The sequence below is a fragment of the Dermacentor albipictus genome, chromosome 5 (assembly GCF_038994185.2).
Source record: "Dermacentor albipictus isolate Rhodes 1998 colony chromosome 5, USDA_Dalb.pri_finalv2, whole genome shotgun sequence".
In the NCBI taxonomy this organism is placed as follows: Eukaryota; Metazoa; Arthropoda; class Arachnida; order Ixodida; family Ixodidae; genus Dermacentor; species Dermacentor albipictus.
The window spans coordinates 173,023,508-173,047,024 of record NC_091825.1 but is presented as its reverse complement, the minus strand read 5'-3'; the positions used below and the strand labels follow the sequence as shown (position 1 = coordinate 173,047,024).

Below are 23,517 nucleotides of genomic sequence, written 5' to 3'. Positions count from 1 at the left end.
TTCCATTTCATTTAATTTCATTGTGGGTACTTTAATTTCCATTAATTTATCATTACTTTATTTAATTTATTAAGCACATGCAATTTTCCCTATGTTGTACTTGGTGTCAGTGTTTGTTGGCTTCTCATTATATGACTAATAAATATCGGGTCCCTCGGTTAACCCCCTTTCTTCTCGTTTATATATATATATATATATATATATATATATATATATATATATATATATATATATATATATATATATATATATATATATATATATATATATGCAGCTATATACAGCCTGGCTGTAAAAAAGAACTGCGTGCTGCAGGGTAATGTGAACAAATCTGTTTGTAACCAATGAATGTTAAATATTTCATATTGATATACTCACAATGACTTGGCGGTAAAAGCTAGCTACAAAAACATGAATTCGTTATTTTGCTCCTTTTTGGGATGTTATGCCAAGATGTAAACACAACAAATTAAAATTTTACAAAATATTAAAGCAAACAAGGAATAATTGGAAGAATTCTTTTGGTCCACACCCTGTATGGTTACTAATGCTTGCAAATATACATCAAACCGGCTATCTAGTTTAACCGGAGGCAAGTGAATCCGGTCTAAATCGGTTATCTGGATTTTAAGAAACGGATATTCAGGTTATCTGGTTTATATAACCACTAAGCCAGATATGCAAATATTTGAATCTACTATACTTTCTTGCTTAAAATAACCCAAGTACCAGCTGTTTCAGTCCAAGCGCAGGCGAATTTAATTCAGCTGCCCCACATTTAATCTCAGCGCCAAATAATTTAATCTAAAGATGCATTTGCAGAGGTGTTCTAGGATATTCAAAATAATGACGAAATTTATAATTTTGCACCGACAAAACATAACTGAAGAGCTTTCTTGATGAGCGTTGTCATGTGACAACAAAAATGGTTTTCCCGTGCGATACATGATCTAAATAATGCACTGTTATGGACATTACTGCCATAAAGGGGTCATGTAGAACGTAGCTATTAGATGGTTTTGCTAACATGCATTGAAACAAAGGGGCACCCAGCAACAAACCGTTCATTTTTAGAGCTAATAAAAAACAGGCTTAAAAGAGCGTCAGGTGACCTCTCATCATTTTGTTTTCTACAAGGACCGTTGACATGGATATCAAGTTGCGGTACCCCTTGAACATGACAATCAAGCTATTTCCTTCAGTGCACATGTGCGCACTCTTTCTTTCACACCTCCCCTCGCCCCTTATTTTCTTTATATTTCCGAGCGTGAACAAACCCGGTGTTCTTCGGCTGGAACGACTGTCTCGTTCAGTATGGGAGGGCCGTTGCCTCCGCCCGTCAACCATCGTAACAGTGGCAACGAGTACCCCCACGGATACGCAACAGCGACCGGGCACCAGCCACGACACGAAGACGCCCATCAGCCCAGCCGCGGCCATGGCCCTCAAGCTTCCAGATTTTATAGAGGACACAGATAAGTGGCAGGCATATCTCGTAAAAGTCGACGCTTACTTTGAAGCAAGCGAGGTTACAGACGACGCCAAGAAGAGAGCCTTGTTGGTTGCGGCGTTAGGATCTAGATCATGGAGATTCTTTGCGGTAGAGTTGCACCTAGAAAACCGAGCTCGCTAAGCTACGAAGAAGTTGTTTCAACCTTGAATGAGCACTATGATCCATCTCCTAACGAGATATCGGAAAGTTTCAAGTTCTTTCATCGAAGCCAACAAGAAGGAGTCTATGCAGGCGTTTATCGTAGAGATTCATAGAAATAGCCCATAACTGCAATTTCTCTTCGATGTTGCAGCGAATGCTGAGGGATTGCATCGTTTGCAGAGTGTGGTTGAAAAACTTGCAGAAACAGCTACTAGCGAAGGATTCGACTTTTGCAGAAGCCGAAGCACTTGCTCTAGCAGCAGAAAGCGCAGAGCTAGGTTCGCAACAGATGAACAGTCAAGGTGACGCCATCAATGGGCTCAACTTTCAGCGGAAAGGGGAACCCGCAATATCAAGGAATGAACCGAGTATGTCAGTGCAACAATGTAGCTGCTGTGGCAGACAAGGGCATCAAGCCATTGCGTGCTCGATGCGAAGGCGCCGGTGTTAGAAATGTGGGCGACAAGGTCACTTGGCGCGAATATGCTCGCGAACAGTTCCTGCCCATCGAACCTTGGCCATAACCGAATGTTCAGCTGAAATTGAAGACAGCGGCAGCAATGCATTGCAAATATGGTCAGTAAAAGGTAATGAATGTCTGGTTCCGCCCACAGGGAAACTTGTCACGTGGAATGGAATTCCGCTGAAGATGATAATCGACACCGGTTCGCCTGTCTGCGTGGTGCCTAAAGCAATTACGAAGCCCATCGTCATAACTGGCCACCGTTCTGTGAGGCTGCGCTAACCCTTCCATGTTACCTTGGAAAGCTACCAGTGCTGGGCATTCTGCAAATGCAAGCTTCCTATAAGTCTGCGACAGTTGACTGCAATCTCGTAGTGTTGAACTGCGAAGGCCCTAGCCTTTGTGGCCGTGACTTACTGCAGAAACTCAAAATAAAAGGGGCGCCGCTTCTTCAGATCACGTCGCAGTCAACCGAAGTGAAGCTGGAGAGCCAAGGAGCAGTACCCGTGATGGAGCAGTACGCTGACCTTTTCACGGAGGGGCTGGGACTCATCAAGGGGTTACCCGCACGGCTGCATATAAAGGACAGAGCAAGACCAAGGTTCTGCAAGGTAAGAAACATTCCGTTCGGTCTATTAGACAAGGTCTCCGCCGAGTTAGACCGACTCGTGGCCGTAGGCATTATCTCGCCTGTTTCCTATGCAGAATGGGCCACCCCGGTGGTTCCGGTATTGATAAGCGATGGGACAATTCTCATCTGTGGAGATGTTAAAGTAACACTGAACCCAGTTTGTGAAATGGAAAGGTATCCTCTATCCGTAGTAGACGACATTTTCGCTACGCTTTGTGGGGGACACCAGTTCAGCATCTTGGATTTACACGATGCCTACAACCAAATTCTTCTAGACGAAAATTCGCGTAAATTTGCTGTTGTAAACACACACAAGGGCCTTTTCTGCTATAATCGACTGCCATTTGGAATCACGTCTGCACCTCCGATTTTTCAAAGAACGATTGAGTATGTTCTGCAAGGTCTTCCAGGGGTTCAAGCGTACTTAGATGATGTCTTAATAGCAGATGTGAAGGATCAGCCAAATACAAATCTGCAAGCAGTTCTGCAGTGTTTCAGGGAATACGGCATAAAGCTCCAGGCGGACAAGTGCCGAATAGGCGAACCGCCCGTTACGTATCTAGGACATGGAATTGATGCCGCAGGGCTGCACCCGTCAGAGAAGAACATCAAGGCAATTAAGTTGGCTCCAACTCCTCGAAACGTTACGGAGCTTCGGTCCTTTTTTGGCATGCTCACTTTTTATAACAAATTCTTGCCTAACCTGTCCACACTCCTCAGACCCTTATACTGACTTCTGGAAAAGAAATCGAAATGGTCTTGGGAAGGGCCTGAGGATGAGGCATTCCCGAAGGCTAAAGCTGTTTTGTGTTCCGCTCCGGTGCTGACTCACTTAGACTCTGCAAAAGAGCTATTGAGCAAAAGAGCTCTGCAAAAGAGCTATGGAGGCTGATGCGTCACCCTACGGTGTGGAAGCGGCCTTATTCCATCGCATTGCAGGACAGTATCAGCCCCTAGGATTCCGATCTCGGACGCTCACTGCTGCAGAAAAGAATTATTTACAGATCGAGCGTGAGGCATTTGCTCTCGTCTACGGTGTCACGAGGTTTCGAGATTATTTGCTGGGCAGGCAATTCACACTAATAACTGACCACCAGCCATTGTTGGGTCTCCTAAGAGCGGACAGGCAAACGCCAGTTATGGCCGCTGCCCGCATTCAGCGATGGGCAATCATACTCGGGGCCTACCAAAATCGATTGCAACATAAAACTAGAAAATTCATGTGCAATGCCGATGCTCTGAGCCGCCTACCTTAGCCGTTACAGGACGAAGCGGACCAGGAGGATGAGGCCCAAATTGTACTGACCCTGGACCAGTGGGATCAGCCTGCCGTGCCGTTAAAGGAACCCAAAGCACTCGCTGTCGCTGATGAGGTGCTCTCACAGGTACGCAAGTACACACGGGAAGGTTGGCCGCGCAGTTTTGACATGGAAACAAAAGGTGGCAGAGTTCTACAAAAAGCGGCATGAGCTGTCTGTTACTGAAGAAGTGCTCTACTGGGGTCATCGCCTTGTAACGCCGACAAATGCACGAGGGAAGCTGCTAAAGCTACTACATGCAGCCCACCAAGGCGTGTCCGCTATGAAGGCAAAAGCCAGGTCTTTATTTTGGTGGCCCGGCTTAGACAACGACATCAAGCGCATTGCAGCAACATGCCACAACTGCGTGCAAACGTTACCGATGCCTCAGGCGAAAGAACCAGTAAGTGGGCCCGATACGCGCGAAAGGTGGCCGCGCTTGCATAATTGACTATGCGGGACCAATCAAAGGGAAAATGATTCTAGTAGTCGTCAATTCACACACAAAGTGGATTGAGGTGGTACCCATGTCACACGCTAACACTCACAGCACCATTAATGCCCTCAGGACAATATTTAGCCGTTTCAGTATACCGCGCACGGTCGTGTCCGACAACGGGACGCCATTCACAGCATGGGAGTTCGAGCAGTTTATGAAGCGAAATGGAATAGTGCATATTCGGGCACCTCCCTATCACCCCCAGAGTAGTGGCCTAGCCGAGCGAGCCGTACACATTGTCAAAGAAGGCTTGAAGAAGATAGGAGGCGGTTGCATCATAACGTCGTTGACCTGGCTGTTGTGCAATTATCGAAATGCACCACACCAAGGAGGCCCTTCTTCTTCAGAGATGCTATTAGGTTACCGGTTGCACACAAGACTGGACATGTCTTTTCTTTCCAGAGCCTGCCCTGCCAAAGATGTGAATGACTCGAGCTTGAACTTTGCACTGGGAGACTATGTGTACATGCGAAATTACGGCGTCGGCGATAAGTGGGCCCCAGGCACTGAGGAAGCTACTTCCAGCGCTCGCCTCCTGGATGTTAAGACTGCGGACGGCTTTGTCCGCCGCCACTTGGATCAAGTTTGTAAGCGGAGCACAGATGAGACCCCAGCAGCTGTCGACCTGTCAAGGCTTCCTACAACGGGTTCCCTGGTATTAAAGGGGCCAAGGCCCTCTGAAACATCTAAGAGAATACCAGAAGCACAACCTCAGAAGCTACGTCACTCCACATGATCAAAGAAACCGTTGTGCGTTTTGGTTACTAAGGGTAAAGAAATGCGGTAACCCATGAACATGACAAGCAAGCTATTTCCTTCAGTGGGCATGTGTGCACTCTTTCTGTCACACCTTCCCTCTCCCCTTATCTTTTCTTCATATTTCCGAGCGTGAATAAACCCGGTGTTCTTCAGCTGGAACGACTGTCTCGTTCTCTATGGGAGGGGCGTTGCCTCCGCCTGTCAACCATCGTAACACAAATGAACGAGCTTCGAACAATCTCTGCGATTATAAGCACATAACGCATCTGAGATCTTGTGGAACAGGGTGCTCGGGATCTCAAGTAACATTCACCAGCATAGTTCTGATTCTCAACCATATTGACATGGATATCAAGCGATCTGGCTTCAAAGGAGCTCTGTGATAGTACCCACAAAGGGTACGCTAGACCACCAGGTGAAGGATGTCACGTGACCTTGCGTAACGTTCGGAAGCCCACATCTGATTCACAAACACAGTGAGATAGGTGTCAAACAAACAGGAATCACAAGAGCTTTGCGATGATAAACATGTAGCAAACGTCAAATCACATGGGAGACGCTGTCCTGTGACCTCACATATATTTCGCTTGAAGATGCTCGATTCCCAATCATACTGATGTGGATATAAAACGATCGGGTTTCGAACAAGGTCTGCGATGGCACGCACTTTGCGTACGTAATACCATGTGAAAAAGAGTCATGTGACATCACGTAACTTTAGCCAGACCATGGGAAATTAGCAACCATGTGGACATGGATATCAAACAAATGGGAATAGCAAAAGCTAAGCGATGGTCCCACATAGAGAAAGTAAAATCACATGGGAAACGGTGTCATGTGATCTCACATATCTTTTGCTAGCTCACGCATGATTCCCCACCATACTGATACGGATATCAAATGATCGGGCTACGAACAAGGTCTGCGATGGTGGGCACTTTGCGCACTTCAGACCACGTGGGAAAGAGTCACGTGATATCACGTAACTTTAGCCTCTCACCGTGAAATCTATGTCAATCAGTTCAGCAGTCACTTCAAGGCAGAGTTACGTGAAGTCTTGTGTTGTGCTTTTCACCTCTGTTTAAGTGGTGTTGCGTGGCAAAAGACGCACTGGCTGTTTAATTTCCGTGCATTTAGTATGAATGTTGTTACGATTCACTGCGTGCGGCTATGAATGGAACGGATGCCAAGCGCCCGAGACGACGTGCCTGCTCGTCACGCTCCTCAACATGAAAAGACTTGTCCATTGGGGGTGTGAGACAGGATTATGCACCAGAGCAAATCCCACTCTCCATTGTCCTACATTCTCTCCCTCTATGCCAGGGAGTAGTATCGCTTCAAATTCCTCTATGCGGGTTGCCCAGTGGATTGACCAATGTGTTGACGCGACATGACCTATGCTCCCTGCCACACCAGTGAGTGGTATTTCCTTATATTCCTGTGTGTGGATTGCAAGTGAGTGGCTTTTCTCCGTATTACTGTGTGTTTTTCGTGTCTCTGTCATTTGTTTATTTCGTATTTTCTTATTTCCTCGCTTCCTATCTTCTTCTCCTCTTCTCTTTTAATTCCCTCGCGAAAGAGTAGGCAGGCGTTGCGCCCCTCTCGGTCACAGTTGTCAGGTTGCTCCCTCCCTGTTTTTTTTTGTGTGTGTATGTTTCCATACCTAATAATACTAATATTAATAATGTGTGGGCTGACCGGTGTGGTGACAAGGCCCTCAACCAGAGAGAGTCAAGTTGCCGAAATGGTGTAGCATATAAGAAAGTAGGCGAGACGCCACGAACAGATCTCTGTCCATGCATGCAGGGGCACACACGCAGAACATTTGCTCACCCATAATGATGCATTAAACTTCTCATATTTGCTTTTACATCATATTGTCTTTCCTGCCGGATCCTCTCTGATGATGCTCAATCTGGTTCGAACTCCAAGTAGACGCCGTTGAAGGTCGCCGAAACCCTGTCCATGTGACGTCTATGTTTGTGAATCACCGGTCCCACGAGGGCACGTGACACTCTTTAACATGTGGTATGACATGGTCTTCATGGGTACCATTGCAGAGCGTCTTCAAAGCCAGTTCGTATAATATTCAAGAATAAGGAAGTTAAATTACAAATATGATTGCGAAGTACCCATGGGCACGCGAAAGTTATGCGGGGTCACATGGTACCCTTCGCCGGCTGTCTGAGGTTCGCGACGTGGATACCACCGCATAGCTTTTGATTTTCGGGTTCGTTTGATATCTATGTCGGCATGGTTGTAAATTAACCATCGGCTTGCGAAAGTTACTTGATGTTACGCGACTCTTTTTCTCGTGATCTGAAGTATGCAATGTGCTTGCTGTCGCGCAGCTTCTTCAAAGCCGGTTGGTTTGATATCCATGTCAGTATACTTGGGAATGACCCATGAGCCTGGCGAAAGATACGCAGTCACGCGACACCGTTTCCCACGTAGTTTGACATTCACTATATGTGTACCATTGCATAGCTTTTGATTTTCCTCTTCGTTAAATATCCATGTCGGCATGATTGGTAATTACGCATGGTCTGGCTAGAGTTACGTGATGTCACATGGCTTTTTTCCACATGGTCTGAAGTAGGCGAAGTGCATACCATTGCAGACCTTGTTCAAAGTCTGAACACTTGATATCCATGTCAGTGTGATTGGGAATCACGCATGGGCCAGTGAAATTTATGTGAGGTCACGGGACAGAGTCTCCCACATGATTTGACGTTCGCTATGTGTGTACCATAGCATAGCTCTTGCGATTCCCGTTCGTTTGACACCCATCTCGCTGTGTTTGTGAATCACATGTGGGCTTCCAAAAATCACGCAAGGTCACGTGACATCCTTCACCACGTGGTCTAGCGTACCTTTCGTGGGTACTATCACAGAGCTTCTTTGAAACCGATCGTTTGATATCCATGTCAATATAGATGAGAATCAGGAATATGCTTGCGAATGTTACATAGCATCCTGTCACACCCTCTTCCACGTGATCTCAGATGCGTTACGTGGTTATAATTGCAGAGATTGTTCGAAGCCTGTTCATTTGATATCTATGTCAACGAGCCTCGTAGAAAACAAAATGATGAAAGGTCACGTAATGCTCTTTTCAGCCTGTTTTTATCAGCTTAGGAATCAACAGTTTGCTGCTGGATGGCCCTTTGTTTCAATGCATGTCCCCAAAGACATCAAATAGGTAGGTTTTGCATAACCTGTTCACGGCAGTAATATAATGTCCATATCAGTGCAATATTTCGATGATATATCACACGCGAAAAGCATTTCTGTAGCCCCATGACTATGCTCTTAAGAAAGCTGTTTGGTCAGCGCAAAATTATAGCATTTCGTTTTTGTTTTGAACTGCTATAACATCTCCGCAAATGCAGCTTTGGATTAAATTCATTGGCGTTAGGATTAAAATATGTGGCGTGTAGCATACATTATTTGGCGCTGGGATCAAACTGACTGGTGCTTCGACTAAAATACCTGGCGCTTGGAATAATTTGAGGGGGAAAAACTGTAGTACTATTTTAAAGAGCACAGCAATTCAGAAAGACAAATTTAACGAACGAAAGGTAAGGAGGTTAACGAGATAGGATATCTGGCCCATACGAGCGTTTGCAAAACTAACTACAAATAGTTGAGAGAGAGGTAATTTGGGCAAAAGTACAGATGAACAAATACCAGGGTATCCGAATATCCGGTTACTAATGACCTAATAACCAACCGAATAACCGATTACTCCAGTTATCCAGTTATCTGGTTTTCAAATTTGAATAACCAGTGAATCAAATAATCAGATAACTGGTTTTTCTACAAAACCAGTTTGATGTTGCGGCACTAATGGTTACTATGTTTTCAAATTTATGTACACAAATATTCATTTAATTCTTTATCATCCAGCCCTCAACACCACCACTGGTGACCAATCCAGCCCTGTGGCAAAAAAGTTAGAAGACCCCAGATCTACAACACCAATAAATGAACCATCTCGTTTGCGTGATACAACACAGCGTCCCAAGAATATTTTCTTTTCATGTTCCTATTTCATTGTAATGCATTTCATGGCATCATACTGTAGAAAATTTAGCTCCTGCACAGTACAAGTCTCCCCATACACAGAGAACAACAGCAGACTAGACATATTGAAAAACTATACAGTGGTGCATGTTGGATGTGTCTGAAATAGCCCTGGCAGTAAGAGAGACAAAATTTTGTGTTTGGCAGCAAAGAGCTGTCTTTGTACAGAGGCAAATCGTGTGTTACCTCAGTGCGATTACTGAAGTTCTTTTAGTCACCATCTGCCCAATAGGGACCTGTGTAGAACAACAACCTCGAAACATTCTCACACAGTAGGGCAGTAGAGTGGCAAGTTGGGCTAGATGGTGGATGTTAATCTTGTAAAAACGGGGTGTCTTGCTAAAAACACATGGACAACAGAAGTAGAAGTGGACAGTACATGCACAGTCACAAGTCAGCCCTGCAGAAAGATTGAAAATATTTCTCAAAAGGGAAAATTCACTTCAAAGTAGCACATAAGCTACAACCCATACATAACAAGGAAAGCTTCATAGTTCTGGAGATCAAACACAAGACCATCTGTTTTGTTCTATTCCTTTTCTTTTATGCTATGCTAGAAAGGGCACTTCAGAGGCTCTCCAGAAAAACATCAAAATTGTCTCGAGGAATGCTTTTCTTCCAGAAGGCTAGACAAAATTGAGCAAGTAAACAGTTAAAATTTTGATTTTGAGAAGTACCTGCTCTGAGGAAAGTTATGCTTTGCATGCATGAGGGGCAACGTTCCAATGGCCCCTAACTAGTTACTAGTTAGGGGCCAAACAGTTACAACTGTTTCTTAGAAAATATGCATTTTTGCACAAGGGTTTTTAGGTGGACTAGTTCGTTTACATACGTTATCGAGAAACAGCGCAGACAACAGGACAGGTGAAAACGGACAGGTACGAACAGAGTCTTTATTCGAAGTGACACAGTTTATAAGGCAGAGGACACAAAGGGCCCCCCGCTATCTGTAAGTGACTTTGTCGGCCAGCACAGAAACGCGGTAAAATATCAAACATTGCCCTGTCCATTGTCACCTGTCCCGTAGTCTGACCTGTCTCACCATAATGCATTTTCACTTCCATGTCTCTGCACATTCGGTCAAAGAACCAACTAATTGCCTCCCTTTTCCATGTGCAGCAGGTAAACAGCATGGAAACAAAAGTGCCACTGCCTTCTTAACCATGCTTGCCACACATTCAAGATGGCGACCAATTTTTTGTCCAGGCCTTGCCTGCAGCATGCAAGCCCTCAGCTTCTTGAAAATCAGCCAATGATTTTCGGGCCCATGGCCTGAAAATTCCAAAGGCGGGCAAGGACACTCGTACCTCCACATAGAATGTGACGCTCCTATGCTGTCGATCCATCCTTTGCAACCAGATCAAAGAAGGCAAAAAATACTGAAGCATTGAGTGCTGGTTTTGAGTGAGCTGCTTCGCCCTGTGGTGCCTGAGGCACCACTTGCAATCCACTCCGCTGCCCTTGTCACAATGTCAGAGCCAGTGCTGGAGTCGATCAGAGTTTGCAAAGGCTTATGGGAAAGCATTGGTAGAAATAATGTAGCAAGGAAAAAGAATGAACAGGTGCTCACAGATTTATAAACTAGTTTATATGGAGAAAAAAATAAACCTTACTTAATACACAGCGAAGTGCCATGTTGGAAAACAACAGCATGTTTCGTTTTCTTGAATTGCAGGTGTAAAATAGATTGGTTAGAAAGATTAATCCAAGCAGTTCGTACAAACTTGTCCAGCTGTAAAGCCTATTATTAGAATGCAGGGAGCACAGCTAGTTTTCACTCCGGTACAGTATGCTCAACTGTCTCACTGTCATTGCCACACACACCACTCAAGTCACACACTGTCAACGGACCTCAAGCAACAATACAGGAAGCTGTTCTGGTAGTGACAAACTGCCTTGATTGCGCTCTTGTTATAAAGCTTCGGGCAGTTACGCTGTTCATTGCCTCCAATCCTAAGCATTTTTCACGGCAATCTTCCATTTTCATTGACAAACACTGACCTTCTCCTCCGTGACATTTACCAAATGCTGCCCTAATCTCAGATGATTCCCATCCCAACTTGTGCTTTTTGCATGAACCATTGTTTAGTTTACTCCCAGTTCTGACAAATTATCACCACCACCCCATGAACGCATGACATGACCCTCACTATTATCGAACGAGCTTTTTGCGCTCCCTCGATTCCAGCTAGCCATAACCTCTCTATGTTCAAGCAATCATTTAGGTCGCGAATATAATTTTGCGCGACGACATAGATCCATCTCTGGCCGCATTTCAAAATAAAGCCTAGTCAGCAGCGGAAGAGTTTGGAGGAAAAAATCTGAAAAGTGTGCGCGCCCTGAATCGCGAGCACAAGTAGCCATCGCCGCCAAATTCCCCTGAGCAAAGGTATACGGACCAGGGGTCCTGCCTATGAGAGTAACTTGAGGACACGCGTCAATTTACGAACACCCCAGTTGTCCAGCTGCGTTCTCGGCGGCCAGAACCCATGGGCCGCCCCGTTTCAGTTCCCCCCAGAAGCAGTCAAAACGCAATCGATAAAACTAATGCCTCGACTTTGGCACGTTAGCTCTGATCGCCGGGCTCAGACAGCTGCTCGTTGTACCTCGCATATTTGGCGCGCAGAACGTCGCGCACCACAGATCCGATCGGGAGAGACCCGACGCTCTACGGATTGGCCGGCACGACTCGCGACGTCTTTCCATAGAACAATGAACTTCCGTCCCTCTTGCTCAAAGAACCAGCGATCACCGCCGGAGAACCACCACCCGACCGAGCATGCTGGTGACATCGTGCCTAAAGGTTACATAACTCAGAAAACTAAACTGTGTTGAACACGAAAAATTTTAAGTGCATTGCACATTGTCAAATATACGACATAAGTACCAAAAACTAATTATTAACGGCACAGACAGAGAGCCTACCGTGTCAAGGAGCGGCCTTCAGAACCACAATTCAACACACAATTAATGCAACACATACTTCACTGTTGCACCTTTAGCAAAATTATATAACTGTGGGGCGCCAATGAATGGAGCCATATAATAAGACGCAAAGCCGCTTCGGTTAGCATGCAAATTTAGCGACGGTAACATAAGTAAAGCTTTTATCGCTGCCCTACCATACGCCTCGCGGAGTAACGCTTATACGAACCTGACGCAGTCGGCACAGAGTTCCACGAACACCGCAAAGTCACCAGCGTTCTGATTCAAAACGAATATTTCTAAAATGTGGGTTAATAAGTAGCCGTCATGGAGGCACTGTTGTTTCAACGAGAGCGAGAAAGCAGAACTATCGATTGCAGTACGCTATTAGGGCGAGGACTTACAGAGTCGCCATCTGTCGGAAGCGCCTCCCTTGCTTAGTATGAAGGATCACGCGGCGCGCTCCTCATAGGTTTCGCTTTCGCTTACGGCGTGGGAGGTGTGAAGACCGCGCCGCCGCCGCCATTGCCTAGGGAGGCCCCGCTGCGCGTTCCTCCCACTGGGGGGAAAATTTGGCGCTTCCGTCGGGGGCGCGGGTAGGATGGCTAGCGCGGGGGCGCCGTGAGCTTGTCAGTCTCGTAGGCCACGGTGCAGTGCAAAGTAACTCTCGTGGTCGGTGTAGTGCAGCTGTGTTTTTCTAACGTTTCCTCAGTTTTTCTTCAAAGTAGGTGGTGTGAGCTGCTGTCGCTGTCCCTTGACACCCTGTGAACATGTTACAACGACATGGAAGGTCGACAGCAGTGCCTTGACATTGAAAGTTGCACCCAAGTTGACATATTCACACACATATTCTAGTGGATTCGAAAAAATGCGGGTAAATCTAGCCTTCAATATTTTCAACAGTGCAGTTGTGCACGCGATGGACTTGCACAAAGAAAATATTGAGCAACAGTAGTCAAATCTGGAGCCAACAAGGGTGTTCATTGATGTGATGGCTCAAGCAATTGAAGCCATGACATCACGGTTTCCAACTGAAGCTCTGAGATATGCCCACAGCAACTGTGCTCATTTTCGTGTGCCGGTGGTAAATGCTTTTCGTGTTTCAGACGTGGCAGTGCTCAAGAAACTGCACTTAACAGCATGCTAGCATTTCTGGATCAGCTAGTGGGAGGCCCATTCAAAAGGGCACATCAGAAGGTCTGCGTGTGACCATACATTCCACTAAAGACCTCTTGACGTATCTAACTGAGAAGGTTGGGTTCAGGATCTTGATGACTTCCCGCCTCAGTCAGGGAGCGTTCATTTGGTATTGTGAGACAGTCCAACAGAGCCAATGATCACCCCACTCCTCCGCAGTTCATCATTATAATGAAGTATGCAAGCTTATGCATTTCAGTCCGGGGGTGCATGGGGACATGGGGAGGGGGGCTGTCCTTCTAGTTGTCCTTCTAGCAGCCAATGTGCCACAGATTGGCTGCAGGAAGCATTACGCTGATCTAACAGGATCGGTGTCTAGATTTTATTGTATAACACGTATTCACTTTTTCCTCAAAGGCTTAAATCAGTGTGCCATACACAACAAAGTCAAGAAGGTTAAGCCCTGTGTTTTCTAAAAATGTGATTTTATGCAATAACTGTGCTATCTCCAATAAACATGTATTAAATCGCAAGCGCTTTGTACGTTCTAGAATTTCTTCACCACAATGCTGATATATTGCATGAACTTCCTCCATTTAAAGTAATGTTTATACAATCCCAGATATGTGACTTATGTGCGGGCGACACATTCAAGGTTATTCTAATGCGCTGGCTTTGCGCGGCGATTCCTATGAACTATTAGCGGTGAGGAGTTACGGAGTCGCCATCTATCGGAAGCGCCTCGCTGGCGTAGTATGATCGATCACGTGGCGCGCTCCTCATAGGTTTTGCTGTCAGCGCTCACTGAAAACACCACGCGCGAGCTCTCCCGGACATTTCTGTATGTACTTTCGAAACGAGAGAAGTTTCTTACTGTCTAAATAATAATCTTGGGCAAACTGAAAGCACACAGTCGTTTACAGACGCTATCTCTTTACCGAATACGTACAGTGAACGCCACTGCGCGCGGTCGCCGCGATAGAGTCTTCCGAACCGGCTTCTTGCGTGAAAGGTAGGTAAACGCTGAGAGCAAACTATGTGAAATATGTTCTTATACTGTTTGTATAACTAAATGGAGCGTAATAGAATGAAGCCTCAATGCAGCGGTCGCGCAGATTCGCAGCGACCGACTGCGCGTCGGCATGCTTGTCCGCGTACTGTTTCGCTTTCTCCGCGCGCGCGTTTTCGCACCGTGCCATGAGCTTTAGGCCGCAGAATATGAGCATTGGCAGTATACAAGCAACCATCTGTTCAAAAATAATTTCATTGTAGAGACTTCGACGCCTACGGGAACTGTGATGTGCCGTCGCGGCGATTCAATCTTTTTTTCTTCGAACTTCTTTGACTTTTCAATGCTATTTTTCGAGTTGCGTCGCACTGTATGTTTATCGCTGTTCTCAGCGTGCCATTTCCCGCTGCTCCTTTTTTGTAATCCAGTGCATTAATTCACAACACAAACATGACCACATGCCATGTTTTTTTTAAATGTGCTTCTTACCGCTGCCTTTCCACTCCACTGAACTTGCCAGTATCTATAGCATATCGACAAGTTCGTAGACCAAACCGTCATGACATTAGTCGGGCAGCGGACTCGGGCGAGCGTCTCAGTGCGCGTTTTCAGAACATCGCAGACCGGGCGCCGTAGCAGAAATCTTCCTCGCGTCTGTGCTTGCTGCATGCCCGAGTTGTAGCCGATGACTGTTTGCCGGTTTTATGTTTCGCGAGTCAAGCTTCACACAGCTCCTTGTCCTGCGGCTACGTGTGAATAAGGCTGACACCGGCCTCCGTTACGTGCGTCCGGCCCTGCGGCACCGAGCAGTAGCCCATTATGTTGCGCGCCTTCAAAGGCAGCCATACCTATTGTAGTGCTTTCAAGCATCGTAAAGGAGACACTCGAAGCGGGAAAATTTTGCCATTAATTGAGGACTGCAACGTACGAGGGAATTTAAACTCTCGTTTTCAGCTCGCTTCGGCGCTCCCGAAGCAGCCGACGCGGCCGTTATATATGTCCACGTGATCCCTCCTAGCACGTCACGCCGACGGTGGCGCCAGCTTTTCCAGTGGTGAAGCTCGAGGCCATATCTGCACCGGTGCGCACCGGGGCGCCTTGGTGCGCACTTTCGCCCTCGAACAACCGCACCGGTGCGCACCGACCATCCTCGATCACCGGAAGCGCACCCTGTTGGAGCGTTTTTCCGTTGCCCCGTCTCGCACCGAGAAAATCGGCGGTGCGCTGGGGTGCAATCCCAGCAAGCACTGCGGGACGCGCGACGCGCGCGCGCACAGCTGCAGAACCGCAGACGCTCTGGCCCGAGAGTTTACTGCGGTTGCAACGGAGTTGGCGGAGTTAGTGGAGATGTCGGCAATGAGAAAGGAAGCGCTAGTAGTTGCCGCAATGGATGAGCTTTCTTCAAGTTTGTCTGACAGCGAAGACGACGTATGTACATGCTGATCGACCTCGTCCAAAAACAATGTGGTGAAGAGCGACCGAATTATCGTTGAACGGGTCGTCAGGATTAATTATAATATCCATTGGTGTTTGCGTGCAACCAGGTATGTCGGAGCACGCCGTTTGACAAGGTTCGAGCGCTTGCCGCGGATGCTCAGCACCTGCAAACAACATAATGTGAGCGCGCGCGTGTTCACGTACGTTTCGCGCGCCAGGGGTAAAGCTCTATGGGTAAAGTGGCGCTGCATGCAAGCACCCTGCACGGGGTGCAGTTTTGTCATCGATGTTGACCCTCCGCAGTGCGCAACCACCGCGGTGCAAAGCTCACCTTTTTGGTTTCGGGGCAATGTGATCGGCGCCCTAAACGGCGCCCCGGCCGGCAGCGCCGTCACGCGGCAGGAACGCGTTTTGGGGCCAGCTTCCGAAGGCCGGTCTTCACACCTCCCCATTCTAGCCATAGAGTTTCCTACCAAAAATTTTGTAAGAAACTCTATGATTCTAGCGCCCCTAGCGCCATAGAGTTTCTCAATAGTGAGAAACTCTATGCCTAGCGCAGTTCGCTCGCCTGTGCATGGATGGATGGATGGATGGATGTTATGAGCGTCCCCTTTGAAACGGGGCGGTGGGTTGCGCCACCAAGCTCTTGCTACTATGCTGCCCAATATCCTACCTAGGTTAAACAATGAAAAAAGAAAAGAAAAAAAAAACACTATGAAATACCACTTCCAAATTTGCTGATCCCCTATTGCGAACTGTGTTTTTGTACGTCTCCGTCTTTTGTCGTTTCCCTACTTTTCCTCCACCAATCCTCCAATCGCCTCTTACTAATGTCTATTGCGGACCTGTTTGCTTTACCACTGCTCCCGCTGAACTCAAGGGCTTCAAGGAGGCCAGTGGTGCCTAAATCGACGGCTGGGTAGACGTCTTCCCATTCTAATAAAATATGCTCCGTCGTTTCCCTAGCTTTACCGCAGCAAGCACATGCTTCTTCTTCCTTCTTATATCTCGCTTTATAGGTGCGTGTTTTAAGGCATCCCGATCTCGCTTCGAAAAGTAATGAGCTTCCCTTTGAGTTATCATAAATGGTTTCTTTCCTGATTTCGTTTTTTCCTCTTAAGTAGTTATTCATGGCAGGTTTCTTTTCCATTGCCGCCACCCATGAGATTAATTCAGCCTCTCTGACTTTCCACTTGACCTTCTTTGTTGCTGTGTTGCCCACCCCACAGGCCGCATACTTGCTGGTAAGCTTCCTAGTTCTTTTCCTCCACTGTGAATCAATGTTTTGCCTGTACAGGTACCTGAACACTCTCCCAGCCCATTTACTTTCTTCCATATTTCTCAGCCGTTCTTCATACTCATTTTGCTGCGAGCTTCCCTCACTTCAAAACTAGTCCAGCCCATATACCCCTGCACAGCTTCATTTGTGGTCTTCCCGTGAGCGCCCAATGCGAGGCGACCCACTGACCTTTGGTTTCCGTCGAGCCCTGATTGTACCCCTGATTTAAAGCAAACAACCGCAAGAACTGCAACCAGTCGACTGCAGCGCCACCTCCGCGGCACCAACGGGAACTATATATCTACGTAACTTTTCACCCTAGGGGAGCGTAGGTCCCTAGTAGCGACCTCGACCACCTGCACCGGTGCGCACCGGGACGCCTTGGTGCGCACTTTCATCCTCGATCAACCGCACCGGTGCGCACCGACTATCGGACGGATGTTATGAGCGTCCCCTTTGGAACGGGGCGGTGGGTTGCGCCACAAAGCTCTTGCTACTATACTGCCTAATATTCCATAGAGTTACTATACTGACTTTAGAGGACAAGCTACATATAGCATAGAGTTTTCTTTGTAGGAAACTCTATGACCCATAGGGCCCATGCACTGATCTCCACTAGGTTGGTCTAATGAAAGCTATGCACCAACTAGCCCCACAACGTGTTTTACTACTAGGTCTCCTCGATTTGGCTGCACTTCCTGCACTAGTTCAGGGGGTGCAGCACTCAAGCCACGGAGGAAGGAACCTACCCCCTCCGCGCGCTAGGAGAAAAGTGTGGCAGAAATGACGTGTAGGTTCTCATTTTTTTTTTGCTGCTTTATTATTATTTATTTATTTTTTTGCTGCATGGCCACGCCTTTTGGGCCACAATGGCGGCGTTGTTCTGATTTTTTGAGCGCTCACACGTGTTGCTCTGGTAGGTTTCGTGCCGTGGCAAAGGCGCTGTGTAGGCGGGTTTGCGTTAGTCACCGTGTCTTGTTGCGCTGTGTTACCTGCACCGTGCTCCCGGATGTTGCGCAAGCGCGCGCGCTCCGCGCGCGAAACCACGCGCAGCGCGGCGTGGTTTCGCGAAAGATGTAAACAGGAGAGGAGGGTGGCACAAAAGGCGGAGCATCGCCATGAGAAACGCCAACTTCCGGCTTCACTTTTGCTTCACAACGAGTGACGTCAGGGCCTCTCCTTAGTTTCCTTGCTCCGTGACTCAAGCACTCGATCTGCCAGTGCAGCTAGCGCCACCTGCACTTCGGCACTCGATTTGACGTCGTGCTGCACGAGTTCATGTACACTTTGGCACTAGACTCTCCACGCAAGTTCTTTTCTCATACACGTAGTGCAAGGCTCTTGGTAGCAGACGACACATGAGGTTCCGTGGCCATGCGGGTGTTGGTAGACGGCATCGACGGGGCCTGTTATTGGTAACGCAGCACGGACGCCAGTTTTCTTCAGGATGTGTACGCAGCATCTTGTTAAAGGGACACTAAAGTGAAAATTGATTTCTTCTGCATCAGTAAATCACCGTTCTACAACACCAAAAACACCACTCTTACAACGATAAGACGTTTGGTAAGCCAGAAAAAGCGCAAGAACGAAATGCGGGTGGCGACGCCTACTTGAGTTCCCGCACCTGGGGGCTGTGACGTCTTCGATTTTTGATGGCATCTTCTAGGGCCTACTAATTATATATACCGGTACAGATTGACTACATTGTGTTCTAAAGGAACCAAATATTAAACATGCCAAGTTTCGGGAACCTTTATTCAGCCAACGCGGCCCAAATGCGAAAACAAACTTTGGAATCCCTGACGTCACGCTGACGTACCGGCGCTGGCGTTTCGGCGCGAAATTCTAATACTGATTCTTGGACCTTCATTTTCTCATCTAATATTCAAACTATTTTCTTGAAATGACTGCCTGCAGGTTTCTCAAACAATACTTTATTAGTCTAAACTGATTTATTGTTTCCCTTTAGTGTCCCTTTAAGGGCGCTTTCTGGGTTCAGCTGCTGCTAAGTGCACTGAAGGCCGGGATTTTCCCCCAGGTCACAGTCGTTTGTATTAATTTTCCCGGGCTTACCGCTACCTCGATGTTAAGTTTACGCGAAATCACATCGGTCCGCCGTTTGAAACATTGTGCCATATATGATTCAGAAAGGTGTGAAAACTGCGCTTGGTCATGCTTTCTGAATAATTATGCCGAAGTTGAACTAATTTCCAGGTACTAATACATAAATTCTTCCCAGAGGACAAAAAAGGCCATTGCGCACACGTTTACGCTTGCGGCACACACCAACAAAAGAAAAGCCACAGCCGCCCAGTCGCAGCAGACGAAGGCCTGAACGCTCCTGCACTTTCGTCCTCGATTTGACCGCTGCACCGAAAGCGCTAGTGTGGCGCTACACTCGCACTTCAAGAACTGGCGCTACACTGGCACGACACTTTTCTGAACTAGTGCAAAAAGTGCAGCCAAATCGAGGAGACCTACTAACTCTATGCCCGAAAAGTGGGAACCTCTAGAGCGCCGCCCTGTTTCTACTGGTCAATGTGGCCAGCGCAATTATTATTGAAAAAGCTGAAAACAAGTACAGGTCACCTTATGCTTCGTCATCTAAATACGCATACCTGATGGCTTTATGAAGGTGCTGCGTTAATATTAAGTTTACAGAAAGCGAGCACTAAGTCCGTGACTTATGTAAATCACGATGTACGCATTCATGCAATAAAGGATGACGTGAATTTCGGTTCCGAATCTGTTTTTTGGATGCGTAGTAGTTTCGTTTAGGTTTGACATGCGATCGCGCGTCGACATCGGATGCTATGGCACACTCGTGCCTTATGTGCCACCGAAGCCCCGAAGTGGTCTGGCATATACCTTCACATGTAAGTAAACGAATGTATCTCCTTGTTAAAAATATCACGCGAGTAGGCAGCTCTTGTGGTGCATCACAATCGTTTGAGAAGCGTCACAGTAGAGCATTTTTCTACATGCTGAGCGGTGTTTTTATTTGCAGGTTTCCCTTCAGTAGGAAATTGCTGGACAGGCGGACCAGCGCACCGGAATTGTACTGGCGAAGCCACAAGCAACTCAAAGAATCTGTTTAATTGTTGCACTTTGAACAATCATGCTTCTACAAAGGTCACAGCAGAAAAACAGCCTGATGCCGAGCATTTCTGTGCCACGAAGTAATCAAGAGGCGAGTGCCTATAATGCGGACGAAATCGAGTGCATCGAGACTTACAACGACAGAAAGCTGAGCTAGTTGGTAAGGATTCATTATGCAAAACAGAGGTGAGGCGTGCAGACAGGACACAAGAGTAGAGAAGTGGGCGGCGCCCGTGTTGTTTGCTTGTAAATACTCTACTCTTGTGTCCTGTCTGCACGCCTCACCTCCGTTTTGCATAACGAGTGCATCAACCCACATATTAATAGCGTAGGCGTTTTATTAACTGTGCAATATTTTCAGCACTTCCTTGCATGCCATTTCATGTGGAATATCTTTTCTGGTCACAAATTTGTGCAGCGAATCTATTTGCATGATCAACTCCTGGTCTGTGAGACCGTTCACTTGCCCTTGATGCTGAATCTTTTACATGTATCCATAAACTGCAGATATGCACATCAGATCCCTGCGAGCATTTTCAAAATTCAATTATTTTGGACAACAGGCACATATGCAATACTGACAATCTCAAATACCACTAAGCGGCTGGGACACATTTTTGTTGACCATACTAGCAGGTAAAATAAGTACATCATGTGGACAGCTCCAGCTCATTTTCCTTAAATCAGTGTGTACAAGGGGTACGCAAAAATAATTTGTTTTTCGCGCACCGATTATTTTGCTGTATAAGCAAGAGAACCCACCACGTTAGTGTAACGTATCTTGTACATCACACTAATAGGTGCTTTAATTTACCAAGTGAGATGAGCTACTTTTATGGCTCATTCAGTCATATCACACTGCAAGCTGCATTCATCAATCTTCAATTGGATTTTGCAAATGTTTAATGAAACATGTTTCCCTTTTCAAGAGAGAAGAGCATTCAAGAGAGAAGCCACTCTGCTCTGCAAGCATTGAAGGCCAAAAACATCAAGAAAAGTAAACTGGTGCATAGCAAATGGCGCGTAGGTTAATGCAAGACACATGTCGATGTTGCATCAGCTATTTCAGGAGAGGAATTGTGCATGACAACATAAACTAAAAGGTACTGCTACAGATATGTTATGGTACTAGACAGTGACTGGTATTAAGTATCAGCGAAGAATTGGTTGACCTCTATGTTTGGATGAGGATGAATGATCTCTAACAATATGGGCAATGAAGAAGCTTGCATTTATAGAAGAAAAATTACACTTGGCACAAATGGAATTGACATGGCCAGGAAGCTGATTAAGGGCAAACTGATGGAACTCTTTTGGCCAGTGTCGTCCGTGCTTGATAAGAAGTTGCAGGTGCATCTGAAGACGAAGAATTTCTATAAAGTCCTTTCTGAGTTACCTGGATGAATCAGCCAATTTGTCCATGCTGGTGGAATGGTAGCTGAAGCTCTTTTCAGTATTGACACAGTGATCTGCAGACTTGATATCTCATGCAAATTCTTCTGCATGCTCTTCTTTGTTCGTGGTGTAAAAGCCTTGCAAATTCGGCTCCAGCCCCTTTCTGTTCGTGTGGATAGGAGCTCCTGTGATGACCAAGATATGCTTGGCATAGACTCTGTTGGGGCAGAACAGTGACACATGAGATATAGCACAGATTAGCCAAACTCTTGAGTGTTTTCTTTTATGTTCGAAGCAATTATACTGAACCATTTATATGAACAGACATTCATATCTGCTGCAAACAGCAAGCCAATACAGCATATATGAAACATATTTATTTCTGAACCATGTGTTGTTTACCTTGTAGTAGTAGCCAACGTCCACACAATGACCTTGTTGTAGCAGGCAGCAGCTTCTGTTTAGTGCATGGAGTGTGTTGCTTTATACTCGTGCCGACCTCATTGCTGCATGTCTGGAACAGAAATTTTGACTGAATCAGAAATCGAAAAAGCAAAATTTTGCAATATGAAATGCAAGAAGGTGTGACATATATATTGTAATGGTTTGCGACTACAGAACACATGCAAATGTACCCTGTCTGTTCTAGGGTGCTTAAGCCGCACGTCAAATAAATACTGCTATTGTCCATAAATTTATGTCTGCCTAACTATACAATGCATGTAAACAGCTTAAGTATTATTAAGATCAGAAATGAGAACATTTGTGCGTTCATTTATACACTGGAAGAGATCACACTGCTGGCTCCACAAGCAAATGCATGAAAGTTATGAAGCTATTAGAACTGCTGCATTATTTTTCTCCACGGACGTGATGCACCGCTTCACTACTGCAAAAATAAATGCCCTACGGTAAACCAAACTGAACAGCAAGAACATTTGGAACCAACAAATACGAAATATGAGTGAATTATCAGGTTTGCAACTGTTTAATACATTAAATTGTGTAGATTCACATCATTTTACCAAAGAATTATTCGGTTTTGTGGACGAAAGAAGTTGCCGGCGGACTCGAAAAAAAGTTTTATGTGTATATTGTTAAGGCTACCCAGTCACCTATGGCCACGGCTACAATAAGATGAAAAATGAGACGCGCGTTCCGATATCGCTCTTTCTTTCCCGATTGTGTGTGTATAACGACAGCCTCGCAAGCAGCGGTTTATTTAGGAAACAGCAACGGAGGATCTCAACATCCATACGTTGTGCAGGATCTAGTTCGTTAATTTGTTTCCGCCTGTAAGTTAATGAGACGAATATTATATAACGATTCAAGCAGCGGTGTTAAACGACTCACCGTTATTGCCATTGTCAGCCGCACCAGAATCCAGCTCCCGTTTCGATACAGACGTGCTCCGAATGGCTCACGACCGATACCCAACTTTCGGGATTACATGTCCGCTTGCAAACACGTCACTTCACCCTAGGTTAAGTAACGCGAGACATCGAAGCGCAATAAACTAGTTTTAGCAAAAAGAAGGAACCAGTCTGAGTGCACGAACGAATGAATCCGTGCCGCCGTGCACTCGAAAATACCGGTAAAAATTTTAAATCCAGGCCAGAGGTAACGTGAAAGATCGATGATGCTGAACGCTATTTGCGTTTATAGTGACAAACAAACAAACTTACTAACAAAGAGTACAATATCTAATTGGCAATAATAATTTTACCCTCTTTTTTATCTATTAAAAATGCTTCGGTAATTGTAAGAGAAAGTTTGTAAAATAAAATTGCTCTTTTTACGGCGCCTCTAGCGGAAAATGTTCAAACTAACGTAAGCATCCCGAAGA

The 23,517-nt window shown here is 46.2% G+C and overlaps 1 protein-coding gene across 10 annotated transcripts in view; it reads right to left on the bottom strand.

Annotated features, from left to right (window-relative positions):
• LOC135897507 (intermembrane lipid transfer protein VPS13A-like) overlaps positions 1-23,316 on the bottom strand; it is a 1,023,564-nt gene extending 1,000,248 nt beyond the window's left edge. For 8 of the 10 annotated variants that reach the window (XR_011514733.1, XR_011514732.1, XM_070539326.1 and 5 more), the window contains exon 1: positions 12,545-12,702. The gene's annotated coding sequence lies outside the window, so the exon portion shown is untranslated. Of the gene's footprint in view, positions 1-12,315; positions 12,498-12,544; positions 12,703-21,672; positions 21,889-22,073; positions 22,186-23,024 lie in introns of those variants that run through there. The other 2 variants (XM_070539327.1, XM_070539328.1) reach the window with 2 other exon arrangements.
• Between the last annotated feature and the right edge of the window lie 201 nt (positions 23,317-23,517).